This window comes from Carcharhinus amblyrhynchos, chromosome 27, assembly GCF_965287045.1.
Source record: "Carcharhinus amblyrhynchos chromosome 27, sCarAmb.v2.hapA, whole genome shotgun sequence".
Lineage (NCBI taxonomy): Eukaryota > Metazoa > Chordata > Chondrichthyes > Carcharhiniformes > Carcharhinidae > Carcharhinus > Carcharhinus amblyrhynchos.
Window position 1 is genome coordinate 27534945 of NC_137350.1, and position 14404 is coordinate 27549348.

General features: G+C 45.6%; 1 protein-coding gene and 1 long non-coding RNA gene across 3 annotated transcripts in view; one reads left to right on the forward strand and one right to left on the reverse strand.

The window, feature by feature from the left end:
* LOC145359180 (signal transducer and activator of transcription 5B-like) overlaps nucleotides 1-14404 on the forward strand; it is a 196280-nt gene that overhangs the window by 25338 nt on the left and 156538 nt on the right. The window contains exon 2 of one of the 2 annotated variants that reach the window (XM_080213622.1): nucleotides 69-172. The exons of the other annotated variant lie outside the window; for it this stretch is intronic. The gene's annotated coding sequence lies outside the window, so the exon portion shown is untranslated. The remainder of the gene's footprint in view (nucleotides 1-68; nucleotides 173-14404) is intronic. 2 annotated transcript variants of the gene reach the window in all.
* The window catches only part of LOC145359182 (uncharacterized), a 57860-nt gene that overhangs the window by 9241 nt on the left and 34215 nt on the right, over nucleotides 1-14404 (reverse strand). The window lies entirely within an intron of this gene.

The following is a 14404-nucleotide window of genomic DNA, read 5'->3' on the forward strand; positions in this document are numbered from 1 at the left end:
AAGTCAGTCCTGCTGTGCAAAGCAAAACTGGTTTTAAAATTAATATTTCTTATTCTCCTCTTCGCCAGCGGGTTCCCCTGGAGAGACATCTTGAGCAAGCTTACTCTGAGCCAGGGAGGCGGATGATGTGGTAAGCTGCTGTAGAGGCTGTGAATTACTTGTAAACGTGAAGGTAAGGAGGAAAAACAATTCTGCTCTATCCCTTCTATCACAATAGATGATTAAACAGATATCCCATACATGTGACAGTGTCTTGGGAAGTTGATGTTGGATTAGTTTTAGCACCATATAGGGGGAAATACGGGGGAAGATTGTGCAGTGAAGATTGAATCAGGGCAGGACTTACTCAGTTAATATAGGGCATTGGGGAGGGTTACAGAACAAAGAGATCTAGGGGCACATGTTCATAGCTCCTTGAAGGTGGAGTGACAGCTGGACAGAGTGGTGAAGAAAGCATTCGGCATGCTTGGTTTCATCGGTCAGAACGTTGAATACAGGAGTTGGGACATCTTGTTGAAGTTGTATAAGACATTGGTAAGGCCACATTTGGAATACTGTGTACAGTTCTGGTCACCCCATTATAGTAAGATATTATTAAATTAGAAAGAGTGCAGGAAAGCTTTACTAGAATGCTACCGGGACTTGATGGTTTGAGTTATAAGGAGAGGCTGGATAGACTGGGACTTTACTCTGGAACATGGAAGGATGAGGGGTGATCTTATAGAAGTCTATAAAATAATGAGGGGCGCAGATCAGCTAGAAAGTCAATATCTTTTCCCAAAGATAGGGAAATCTAAAACTACAGGCATAGGTTTAAGGTGAGAAGGGAGAGATACAGAAGTGTTCAGAGGGGCAATTTTTTCACTCAGAGGCTGGTGAGTGTCTGGAACAAGCTGTCAGAGGTAGTAGTAGAGGCAGGTACAATTTTGTCTTTTAAGAAGCATTTAGACAGTTACATGGGTAAGATGGGTATAGAGGGATATGGACCAAATGCAGGCAATTGGGATTAGTTTAGGAGTTTTAAAAGGGTGGCATGGACAAGTTGGGCCGAAGGGCCTGTTTCCATGCTGCAAACCTCTATGACTCTAAGTCATGCTCAGAAGGCTGCTCCAAAAGCAATGCTGCAGATGCTGGAAATCTGAAAAAGGGAGACTGCTGGAAGCTCTCAGCAGGGCCAGGTAACACCAGTGGAGAGAGAAGCAGAGTTCATACCCTGCTGCCACTGCAAGTGAGGATGGAGAATTAGGCCTCCGCTAAATTTCCTTCCACTGCAGCAGGACCAGAGAATTCCGGCCAATGTATCAGATTGACCACACAACAGGACAGTTATAGTTTGATTGTTTGTGAATAATTCTGTACCCTGGGTGAGAACTCCCACAGGATTCTCCCACTGTTAACTTTTGTAGGACTTTGCTGGGGCAAGTGGCTGTTTCCCTGTGGTTTCTGCCTTTCGTGATTGCCCCTTTAAGGGCAACACAGCAGAGTAAGGGTCACCTGGCCTGGGGGAACAAATTGAGATGCAGAGGGTCTCAATTGGTTCCCCCATGGGTTTCCTTCAGGTGCTCCGGTTTCCTTCCACAGTCCAAAGATGTGCTGTTTAGGTGAACTGGCCATGGTAAATTGCCCCTTAGTGTCAGGGTGATTAGGAGGGTAAATACATGAGGTTACGGGGATAAGACCTGGGTGAGATTGTTGTTTATGCAGATGGGCCGAATGGTCTCATTCTGCACCATATGGATTCTGAGGGACAATCCTGATACCCTCCTGTTATGTATGGCTCAGATTGTCACTGTATAGTCCAGGGGGTGGAACCCTCGCTTAGGGAGGAAACATGTGGGGGATGAGGTGTAACCAGGTTACCGCTGTACAATTCTCCTTTTTAGTAAATTCTTTTGTGTTTCTGATGAAGTCTGTGAAAATTGCGTCATTACAGTTGCCCTGAAAGGGACAATGACCACATTGCCAGATGCACATTAAAAAAAAGAACTATGCTTTAGCAATTTCTAAATAGTCCTTTCAGAAACCAGAGTTTTCATTTTGACATTGAGCAACTACAGCTAGATAAAAAGAGTAACAAAAGTAACAAGAATGAGGTTCAGGAGGAGCAACTGAAAGCTTAGCTTTTCATAAAAGTGAAAGAAACAATGGTTTTTTTTTCAAAATGATAACATGATTCATTGGAACGTTTCAGTCATTTATCTTTCAAGAATTTAACCGAACAGATTTGCATTCTGTCTCATTTTAAATGATAGAATTGACTCTGACAAAATCAACAACTCTGGCAATTGTTTCAAACCTTTTACCAAGTAACACACTCCAGGTTACTGTGCCCAATGATCACATTAATGGCAGAACCTAATGCCCTCCCCCAAGGCTAGTTTGGTGGCAGAATAGACTTTTATTTTAAGTAATAGTTGCACCACACAAATGCCAGGCAATGGATCATCACTAATCAGAGACACTCTAACCATCACCCCTTGACATTCAATGGTGTTACCACTACTGAACCCCCCACTGTCAACATCTTTGGGGTTACAATTGACCAGAAACTCAACTGGACTCACCACATAATTACAAGATACTACAACAGCATGTTGAAGGCTAAGAATACTGCAGTGATTAACTCACCTCCTCACTCCCCAGAGCCTGTCCACCAGCTACAGGGCACAAGTCAGGAGTGTGATGGAATATTCCCCATTTGCCTGGATGGGTGCAGCTCCAACAACACTCACGAAGCTTAACACCATCCAGGACAAAGCAGCCCCCTGATTGGCACCACATCCACTCACTCCACCACCAATGCTCAGTAGCAGCAGTGAGTACTATCTACAAAAGATGCACTGCAGCAATTCAGTAAAGATCCTTAGACAGAGCCTTCCAACACATGACCATTTCCCTCTAGAAGGACAAGGGCAGGAGATGTATGGGAACACACTCCCTGCAAGTTCCCCTCCAAGCCACTCACCATTCTGACTTGGAAATATATCAACATTGCTTCACAGTCGCTGTGTCAAAATCCTGGCATTCCATCCCTACCAGCATTGTGGTTCAACCCAGAGTACATGGACTGCAGTGATTCAAGAAGGCAACTCACCACCACCTTCTCAAGGGCAACAAAGGATAGGCAATACAGACAAAGCTTACTGTTCATAGAGAAGGAAACCAGAGAGTACCAGTAAACAAAGAACAAAGAACAATACAGCACAGGAACAGGCCCTTCAGCCCTCTAAGCCTGCACCGCTCATGCGCCCAACTAGACCATTCGTTAACTGGTGTTACAGTCATAGCCAGAGTGTAGAAAAAGATCAACTTAATGCAAGGTAAGTCCATTCAAAGGTCCGACAGCAGCAGGGAAGAAGCTGTTCAGAGTTCGTCGGTATGTGACCTCAGACTTTTGTATCTTTTTCCCGAAGGAAGAACATGGAAGAGAGAATGTCCAGGTGCATAGGGTCTTTAATTATGCTGGCTGCTTTGCCAAGGCAGCAGAAAGTGTAGACGGAGTCAATGGATGGAAAGCTGGTTTGCATGATGGTTTGGGCTACGTTCACGACTGTTTGTAGTTCCTTGCGGTCTTGGGCAGAGCAGGAGCCATACAAGGTGTTTTTTATGGTGCATCTGTAAAAATTGGTGAGTGTTGTAGCTGACATGCCAAATTTCCTTAGTCTTCTAAGAAAGGAGAGGCATTGGTGTGCTTTCTTAACTATAGTGTCAGGAGGGGGATCAGGACAGATTGTTGGTGATGTGGACACCTAAAACCTTGAACTCTCGACTCTTTTTACTTCGTCCCTGTTGATGTAGACTGGGGCATGTTCTCCTTTACGCTTCCTGAAGTCGATGACAATCTCCCTCATTTTGTTGACATGGAGGGAAAGATTATTGTTGCCGCACCAGTTCACTAGATTCTCTTATTCCTGTACTCTGTCTCACCATTGTTTGAGATCCGACCCACTATGGTCATGTCATCAGCAAATTTGAAAATTGAATTAGAGGGGAATTTGGCCATACGGTCATAGGTGTTTAAGGAGTATAGTGGGGGCTGAGAACACAGCCTTGTGGGGCAGTGGTGTTGAAGATGATCATGGAGGAGGTGTTGCTGCCTATCCTTACTGATTGTGGTCTGTGAGTTAGGAAGTTCTGGATCCAGTCACAGAGGGAAGAGCCAAGGCCCTGGCCATAGAGTTTGCAGTTGAGTTTCGTGGAAATTATGGTGTTGAAGGCTAAGCTGTAGTCAATAAATAGGAGTCTGACACAGGTGTCCTTGTTATCTAGGGCAATGGCATCTGCTGTGGATCTATTGTGGCGATAGGCAAACTGTAGTGGATCCAGGTAGTCCGGGCGGCTGGAATTGATTCATGCCATGTCTAGCCTTGTGAAGCACTTCACAATGATGGATGTCAGAGCCACCGGCCGATAGTCATTAAGATACACTGCTTGGCCAGCCAGCAATATCCATGTCCCATGAATGAAAAAAAATCAGACAGGAAGGTGGTGTGTAGGCTTTCCTGTCCTGCAACCAAATGAGGCCCATAGATAGGAAAATAATACCTGCTTTAAAGGCCTCATCCCACTTCTACTGGTTTTCACCTGTGGTGGACAGGGCCACCACCATGTGGGAATTCCAAAGAGGTCTCCCAAGCAGGGTGGCATCCTTTGTTCAAAGACTCATACAGCGTGTTACAGCATTGGGAAATGTATTGAGAGCCAGACCCCTGTCCTGGCTGCCAATACCCTCCCCATGACTTTTGTTCCTCAAGGGAAGGTGATGGACTAGTAGAGTTATTGCGAGACTATTAATCCAGAAACTCAGCTAATGTTCTGGGGGTTCAGGTTTGAATTCTGCCTTGGCAGGTGGTGGAATTTGAATTCTTTTTTTTAATGTGGAATTAAGAATCTACTGATGGCCGTAAAACCATTTGTCGATTGTTGGGAAAATGCATTTGGTTCACTGATGTCCTTTAGGGAAGGAAATCTGCTGTCGTTACCTGTTCTGGCCTACATGTGACTCCAGAGCCACAGCAGTGTGGTTGACTCTCAGCTGCCCTCGGGCAACGAGGGATGGGCAATAAATGCTGGGGCCAGCCAGCGGCGCCCATGTCCCACAAATGGTTTTGGGTCTGTCCCTGAGTACATTGCTGGCAGCTGCCATCGCTGCAGCTGGCACCACTGGCAATGGACAGCTGCCAGCCTTGGTCAGTCAATGTTCCTGGGGAAGGCCTATCACTGGCCACTTGAGTGGCTTATTCTGCACCTAATTCTGGTGGGCCTTCCCCAAAGAAGCTGGCACAAAGCTCCAACTGGCACTCCAGTTACCCTTGTGCCTTGATTAAGTACTGCCCTAAGAAATTGTTTCAGAAAGGAACAAGAACTTGCATTTATGTATTGCCTTTGATGACCTCATAACAAGCCTAATCACTGGACGGCCAGTGAAGAACGCCTAAAGTGCAGTCACTTTTGTAAAGCGGCAAACACAGCAGCCAGTTTCCACACATTATGGCTGGGATATTCTGCCCCTGTTTTCGGCAGATGGGAAAGCCGATGAGGGCAGGGAATCCAGTGGGTGTCTCCGAACAGCTTTAATGCCGATGGGATCTTTCATTCAGATTCCCCCTGCCCTCCTCCCTCCCTCCCACTGACGACATTACAGGGTTCCTGCCAATGAAAGGTCAGGAATCCCATTAACAAGGATTTAAGTATCATTGGTGAGTTTCCCAGGCGTGTTATTTTGGGGTGTGGGAGGAAACTGGAGCACCTGGAGGGAACCCATGCAGACACGGGGAGAACATGCCGACTCCACACAGACAGTGACCCAAGCCGGGAATCGAACCTGCGGGTCCCTGGCACAGAAAGACAGCAGTGCAACCGTTCTGAACTGTGCTGCCTTTCGACTGTAGTGGCACAGTGGTTAGCACTGCTGCCTTACAGCATGGCCAATGCATCTAACCAGCATGTATTTCAGACTGTGGGAGGAAACCACACCACCCGGAAAAAACCCACACAGACACAGGAAGAACATGCAGACTCCACACAGATGTGACCCAAGCCTGGGAATTGAACCTGGGTCTCTAGTGCTGTGAGGCAGCCGTGCTAACCACTGTACCACCATGCTGTCCCAGTGATCAGTGATAAGTGATCAGATAACCTGTTTTAGTTGAATTAGGGATAAATACTCACCGGGGCACCAGGAGGTATCTCTGCTCTTCTTCAAATAGTGCTGCAAGATCTTTTATGTCAACAGCCTGTCATCCAAAAGATCTCTGGCAATGTAGCACTCCCTCTGTACTGCACTGATTATATGGTCATCTCTGGAGGGTGATTAGAAACCACAAACATCTGACGCTGCATTGCTATTGAGCTAAGGCTGAGACCTTGGTGGCACAGTCAAATTAACAAAACCTGAATGACACATCCCTTTGAGTTTTTATAGACCCTTAAGCCGGACACATCCGGATAGTTGAGGTTTTGACCTGCTATTGAGGCATTCACACTCAGCAATGTTAAAGTCAGAACCACACTGCAACAAAGTACTTTATATCAGATCCGAATGTATTCTGTCAACGGAATGAATTCATAGAATCATAGAATCTCTTAAGTGCAGGAGGAAGCCATTCGGCCCATCGAGTCAGTACCTGACCCCAATCCAACCCAGATCCTATCCCTGTAACCCCACACATTTGCCCCCTTAATTCCCCTTACACCAGGGTTAATTTAGCATGGCCAATCAACCTAACCTGCACATCTTTGGACTGTGGGAGGAAACCGGAGCACCCAGAGGAAATCCGCGCAGACACGGGGAGAATGTGCAAACTCCACACAGACAGTGACCCGAGGCTGGAATTGAGCCTGGGTCCCTGGCGCTGTGAAGCAACAGTGCTAACCACTGTGCCACCCTGCCACCCTGTATAGCGTGCAAATGACAATATTTTTCACTGTATCCCAATACACACGACGATAATAAATCAAATCAAAAACGCTGAATGAAATGGAGTGAAAGCACCTCCTGCAATCAATGTTTACTTTATCCCAGTGTCCAGCCACTGGGCTGGGAATGTGTCCATGCTAAAACTGCAGAGTTGGTACATGGTTGGTACTTCAATTTGATGCCACGCGTGTCATGTAATTATATCCTTTGGTCTGCTGAGCTTTCTTTTTCGAGGCAATGTGTCATGGAGGAAAACAACAGTCACCCTTTTGTGCTTTTCACTTCTCATCTCTTTCATGGACTCTTAATCACCGTAATCCAAAAGCACTTAAATCTAATCAGAAAGTAGATTAGATGCCTCCAGGTTGTCATGTCAACAAACCTGAAGCGGTGATTAAATATGCATAGAATTTGAAATCCTCGGGGACAAAATTGCTTAATTGACAGTTTAAAATGTGTATCTTTTTCAAATTTAAATTTGATTTGCTTATATTAACTGTTGGTGCATACATTCTAATTAACTTGAATGGTTAATTATGTCCATTAAAGGTTTATGAAAGATACCTCCCAGTGATTACAGCAAAAGCTGTAATTCTTGCAACTTCAAGCGTGCCGATTATTTATTAGTTGGACCCAGCAGCTGCATTTGCCATGGGTTTTGTCAGAATGTGTGGTATTCAGCATCAGATGAATTAAATTGCAATAATAAAGTGCATTTAATGTGAAGTGTGTGGTTGCAGTGATTACGGAGAGGTCAGTTTGACTTGCGTCCAATACCAGACAAAGAAAGAAGCCATAGAACAGCATTAAGTCCCAGATGGTAAAATGTAGGGAAAATAAATGTGAAAAATGGCAAGTTGGCAATTCAGAGGAAGGTCCAAGGCTTTACCCTACTAATCCCCCTGACACCAAGTGGCAACATACCATGGCCAATCAAACGAACCCACACATCTTTGGAGTGTGGGAGGAAACCAGAGCACCTGGAGGAAACCCACGCAAACATGGGGAGAAAGCACAATCACCCAAGGCCAGAATTGAACCCAGATCCCTGGTGCTGTGAGATAGCTTTCTAACCACTGTGCTTCTATGCCATCCCAACTGAAGGGCAGCAGCACAGTGGCAGAACGGCGGTAAGGGAAAGGAACACAAACATAAATCCCATTAATGCCATCTCACTATTTATTGGTAATGTGCGCTTACATTAAATTCAGGCTTTTCAATTCTTTAAGTGGTGTTACATAAAAGAAAAGAGGATAAAGAAAAGTACAGCATAGGAACAGGCCTTTCGGCTCTCCAAGCCGTGCCAATAACGATGCCCTAACTAAAAAAAGCCTTCTGTCCTTACTCAGTCTGTATCCGTCTATTCCCTCCCCAATTCATGTACCCATTCAGATGTGTCTTAAATGTCGTTAATGCGTCTGTTTCCACCATCTCATCTGGCAGCACATTCCAGGCACCCACCACTCTGTGTAAAAAACTTCCCCCGCACATCTCCCTTAAGTCTTCCCTGTCTCACCTTGAACCCGTGTCCCCTTGTAATTGGCACTTCCACCCTGGGAAAAAGCCTCTGACTTATCCACCCTTTTTCAATATTCTGCCACATAAGCGCTAACAGCACTTCCTGGATGAACAATTACACTCTTAGTTAGACCGATAAATGGAATATCACGCTTATTTTTAATACAAGAGTTGGGAAATCATGTTGCAGCTATATAAAATCTTGGTTAGGCTGCATTTGGAGTATTGTGTGCAGTTCTGGTCGCCACATTACCAGAAGGATGTGGAAGTTTTGGAAGGAGTGCAAAGAAGGTTCACCAGGATGTTCCCTGGTCTTGAGGATGTTGGGAATGAGAAGAAGTTGAATAAATTAAGACTGGTTCCACTGGAAGGATGGAGGCTGAAGGGAGACCCTGATAGCGATCCACAAAATTATGGGCGGCACGGTAGCACATCGGTTAGCCGGGTTCGATTCCCAGCTTGGGTCATTGTCTGTATGGAGTTTGCATGTTCTCCCCATGTCTGCGTGGGTTTCCTCTGGGTGCTCCGGTTTCCTCCCACATTCTGAAAGACGTGTTGTTTAGGTGCATTGACCCGAACAGATGCCGGAGTGTGGCAACTAGGGGAATTTCACAGTAACTTCATTGCTGTGTTAATGTCAGCCTTACTTGTGACTAATAAATAAATTTCAACTTTAAAAAAAGGATGGATAAGTCAGAGGCTTTTTCCCAGGGTGGAAGTGCCAATTGCAAGGGGACACGGGTTCAAGGTGAGACAGGGAAAATTTAAGGGAGATGTGTAGGGGAAGGTTTTTACACAGAGAGTGGTGGGTGCCTGGAATGTGCTGCCAAATGAGGTGGTGGAAGCAGACATATTAGCAACATTTAAGACGCATCTGGATGGGTATGTGAATAGGGGAGGGAATAGACAGATACAGACCGAGTAAGGACAGAGGGTTTTTTTATGTTTAGTTAGGGCATCATTATTGGCACGGCTTGGAGAGCCGAAAGGCCTGTTCCTATGCTGTGCTTTTCTTTATCCTCTTTTCTTTTATGTAACACCACTTAAAGAATTGAAATGCCTGAGTTTAATGTAAGCACACATTACCAATAAATAGTAAGATGGCATTAATGGGATTTATGTTTGTATTTCTTCCCCTTACTGCCGTTCTGCCACTGTGCTGCTGCCCTTCAGTTGGGATGGCATAGAATCTCAGTGGTTAGAAAGCTACGTCACAGCGCCAGGGACCTGGGTTCAATTCCGGCCTTGGGTGACTGTGTGTAGTTTGCACTTTCTCCCCTTGTTTGCGTGGGTTTCTTCCGGGTGCTCTGGTTTCCTCCCACACTCCAAAGATGTGTGGGTTAGGTTGACTGGCCACTGTATGTTGCCCCTTGGTGTCAGGGGGATTAGTAGGGTAAATACATGGGTTCACAAGGATAGAGCCTGGATGGGATGGTTGTCAGTGCAGGCTCGATGGGTTGAATGGCCTCCTTCTGCACTTGTAGGGATTCTTTGATTCTTGTTACTTCATTTGACATTATCAACAGAACATTTTCACAATGAACACATTTCACAATCGCCGAGATTTTCCAGCCCCACCGTGGCAGGTTTCCCACGGCAGGTGTGGCGATCCACTTCAACCCCTGGTTACCTTCAACAGGACCAGAAGATCTGGCCTGTAGGAGGGGCTAGAAAATCCTACTCCTAGTTTCTGAAAAATGACACAGTCCCTTCCTTCATGCTGCTTGGTTTGGGTGGTTTGGGATTCAGAGTGAGCAAACTGCTAAGGACCATCTTGAGACTGAACAACATGAGGTGCATGACAGCAGGTATAAGAGACCCTGTGATTTAGCCCAGTTTTCCTTGGGGGAAAATGCTGGCTTTAATCTTATGCCTCCAAGGCCAGAAACTCAGCATGTTAAAACTTACAGTTCCAACAGCTATTGGTTTAACTATATTGGGCTTTGTGCTATCCATTACATAGCTTATTTGTCCCAGTGAAAGCCAACTCTGAACATAGCTTTTGCAGTTTTCCCTTTCCTGTAAATATGCTCTCTTGACTTTCAAGATTATTATTTGGAACTGATAGGCGTCGCATTACACATGCCTGCACAGCAAAGTAACAAGCCTCAATTTTCTAGCTTTTAGTCAAAATGCCGTGAAGGTGACTTGCTCCACAAGTACCCAATTACGAATCTTATAGATCAAACTGAAGAACCTTTAGCAGAACAAAATGTTAAATTAGTCTGAAAACAGGAAGTGCTGGAAATGCTCACCAGGTCTGGCAGTGTCTGAATCCCTACAGTGCTGAAGGAGGCCATTCAGTTCAATGAGTTTGCATGGACCACAATCCCACCCAGACCCTATTCCCCTAAATCCACATATTTACCCTGCTAACTACCCTGACAGCAGGGTCAATTTAGCATCGCCATTCAATCTAACCTGCACATCTTTGGACCTTTGGGAGGAAACCGGAGCACCCAGAGGAAACCCACGCAGACATGGGTAGAATGTGCAGATATATCCACACAGGTAGTGACCTATGGCTGGAATTGAACCCGGGTCCCTGGCACTGTGAGATAGCAGTGCCACCACTGTGCCACTGTGCCGCCCGTCTACAAAGAGAGAAACACCAACTTTTGCGGCATCCTGCGGATGGATTTGGAGGCTGGGTGGGGCAGAAAAATATCAGGAAGCCCCAGTGGAATGGCTGCCTCACCCCATCTCCAAATGACCAATTCCCAGAGATGGGCTGGCAACAGAATCGGCAGTCGGGCAGGCAGGCAATAAAACCAATTAAGACCCTTAACAAGCACCAGTTTTGCCCAGTGCTGTGACTCTCTCAGTGTTGCGTGAGCCTCCCATGTGTCAGGAACCCAGCAATGGATTGAAGTTAGCTTCACAGCAGGAGTTCTGAGCTGCAACTCAGTTGAGAGTTTACGTTTATCTCCCACTGGTAAGTCATGAAGGGAATCGGTCCCCAGGCAGTGTGCATGTCCGTGTATTGGGATTAATGTTTCTGACATTGCTTATCCTGCATCAGTGGCAGCTACTTACCCTCCCCCTGAACAGCCCTCCCTGCTGCTACTGTCATTCTTGCTGATGGCCAGGTTATCACCCACAGTATGAAGGCAGATGGCGACCATCTCTGCCGGGCATTTCTTTTCATGCAAAACCAATAAACTAAATCAATCAAACTCAGGGATAAAGCAAGATGGGCAGCCCCCAAAAAGAAAGGAACCGCTGAAACCAAAAGACAGAGTGTAAAGGAAACTTAAAACATCAAACCAAAATGTGATTTAAAGAGTCAATAATACACCCCAGCCCCTGCGGTGCCCAATGAGCATGGAATGCCTGTTCACGCCACACTCCTGCTGCAGTGAGGTCGGAGAATTTGGCGGCTAGCCAAATCTCCATTCCCTGCAGCAGGGTGAGAAAATCCCACTGGCATAAGATTTTGACCTCTGTTTCTCTCTCCTCAGATGCTGTCATACTGGCTGAGTCTTTCCAACATTTCTTTGTCTTTATTGCAGATTTCTGGCATCCATAGAATTTTGTTTTTTGTGTTAAATACATGTTTATCCCAACTTAGTCTCTTTTTATATAGACAATCCTTGCTAAATATAATCTTTTGAAACACGCAGGCTCGGGTTGTCATTACTGAGTAGGTCAGTTCAACAATCAGAGATAAGCTGTTTTGCCTGATTATCACCTAGGTAGCTGCCGCGGGAATCTACTGCATGGCTTTTCAGCTAATCATTTAACAAATAGCTACTCAACAGGTAACAGTTGTCAAGGACAGTCAGTTGCAAACCTTTGTCCCATAGAAAACAAGTAAAAATATAAATTTTTTTTTGAAAAAGACAGATTAACCTTTTATTCATTCCTGTTTTGTGGCTGCAGAAATGATGCTGTGTTGATCAACATTTCAGTCCAAATGTAATTCTGTCTTCATTGTTTAGACAAGGCAATAAGTTGCTACTTGAATGCAAATATTTCAGAATGTATTTCATTATGAGTTATTGTTTAGCAAGAGAACTCTGGCTGATTTTCCCCTTCAGGGACCAAGGGGCAAATTTTCCCGTCCCACCCACCACGGGAATCGGAATGGGCCAGAGGTGGAGCATGGGAAAGGTCCGTTGGTCTTGGGCAGGATTTTATGGTTTTAGGACAAGTGCAGCCATACATTCCCACCCAAATATAGCATCCAGGTTGAAGTCAATCAACAGCACGGACAGGATCTACAATCTGAACTGTTTTTCCTTTCTTGTAAATATATCGTCATTCCTTCACTGTCATTTGTTCAAAATCCTAAATCTCCCTTCCTAACAGCACAGTGGGTGTACCTGGACCACAGGGATTGCAGTGAAACTTAGAATCCCTACAGTGCAGGCGCAGGTCATCCAGTCCATTGAGCCTGCACCGACAATAATCCCACCCAGGAACTAGCCCCTTAACATAAGAACATAAGAACGAGGAGCAGGAGTAGACCGTTTGACCCCTCCAGCATTCAGTAAGATCATGGCTGATTGTTTCATGGGCTCAGCTCCACTTACCCACCCACTCACCATAACCCTTAATTCCTTTGCTGTTCAAAAATCAATCTATTTTTGCCTTAAAAACATTCAACGAGGTCGTCTCAACTGCTTCAACGGACAGGTAATTCCACAGAATCACAAACCTTTGGGTGAAGAAGTTCCTCCTCAACTCAGTCCTAAATCTGCTCCTCCTTGTTTTGAGCTATGCCCCCTGGTTCTGGTTTCACCCACCAGTCAAAACGACCTCCCTGCTTCTACCTTATCTATTCCCTTCATAATTTTATGTGTTTCTAAATTCCAATGGGTATAACCCCAGTCTATTTAATCTTTTCTCATAAACCAACCCTCTCCCGGAACCAACCCAGTGAATCTCCTCTGTGCTCTCTCCACTGCCAATACATCCATGTTTTCACCCTGCTAATCTCCCTGAGACTAAGGAGAAATTTAGGATAGCCAATCAACCTAACCTGCACATCTTTGGAGTGTGGGAGGAAACCAGAACACGCAGTGGAAACACACGCAAACATGGGGAGAACATGCAAACTCCACACAGAGGCCTGAATTGATCCCGGGTCCCTGGCACTGTGAGGCAGCAATACTTGCCACTGTGCTGCTGAAGAAGGCAGCTCACCACCATCTTCACAAGGGTAACTAGCAATAAATGCTGGCCTAGACACATCACATAAATTAATTTGAAAAGAAATCTTCCTGGCCCTGGATTGAATGGAGGCCGTTTGGAGCAGCTGAGGTAGCAGTCAGGCCTGAACCATCTCTGGGGAAGCTGCAAAGCCCATTCCCACCTGCTTGAAAATTGAATCTCATTTAGTCAGCAGCAGGAACGGGTCAGTGGGGAGAACCCATCCACTGGCTAATTAAGGTCATTATTCAGCCACTTAAAGGCCATTATCCCTGAGCCCACCAGGATGTAGTGGTGACTTCAGGATGCTCCCAAACTAGCATGGATTTCCCACGTCCGGCCATGGAGAGGGGGGATTGGGAGGTGGTTCCCTCTTTTAAAAGCACTTATTGTCCAAATTGAGGGACCAGACATTGAACAGAGGGGTTCTCACTGAAAGCCACCACATTGCCTTACATTCCACTCGCTTTGCTATCTCATCAGTGACCTCTTCCCTGCTTCACCCATATTCACCCGGGTCCAAGTGTCCAGTTATGATCCCTGGTTAAGGTCTGATAGAACTACTGGCAGACTATTTCAGACTTCTGTATCTTTTTCCCAATAGAAGAAAGTGGAAGAGAGAATGTCCACGGAGCGTGGGGTCCTTGATTATGCCAGCTGAAGGCAGATAATTTGGTATTATCATATTGCTCTGTGCAAATTGGCAGCCACAGATTGTGCAATACAACAGTAACTATCATTCCAAGGTACTTCATCAGCCATGGAATGTTTTGGGATGCGCTGAGGTTCTGAAGGTGCTACACAAAATGCAAG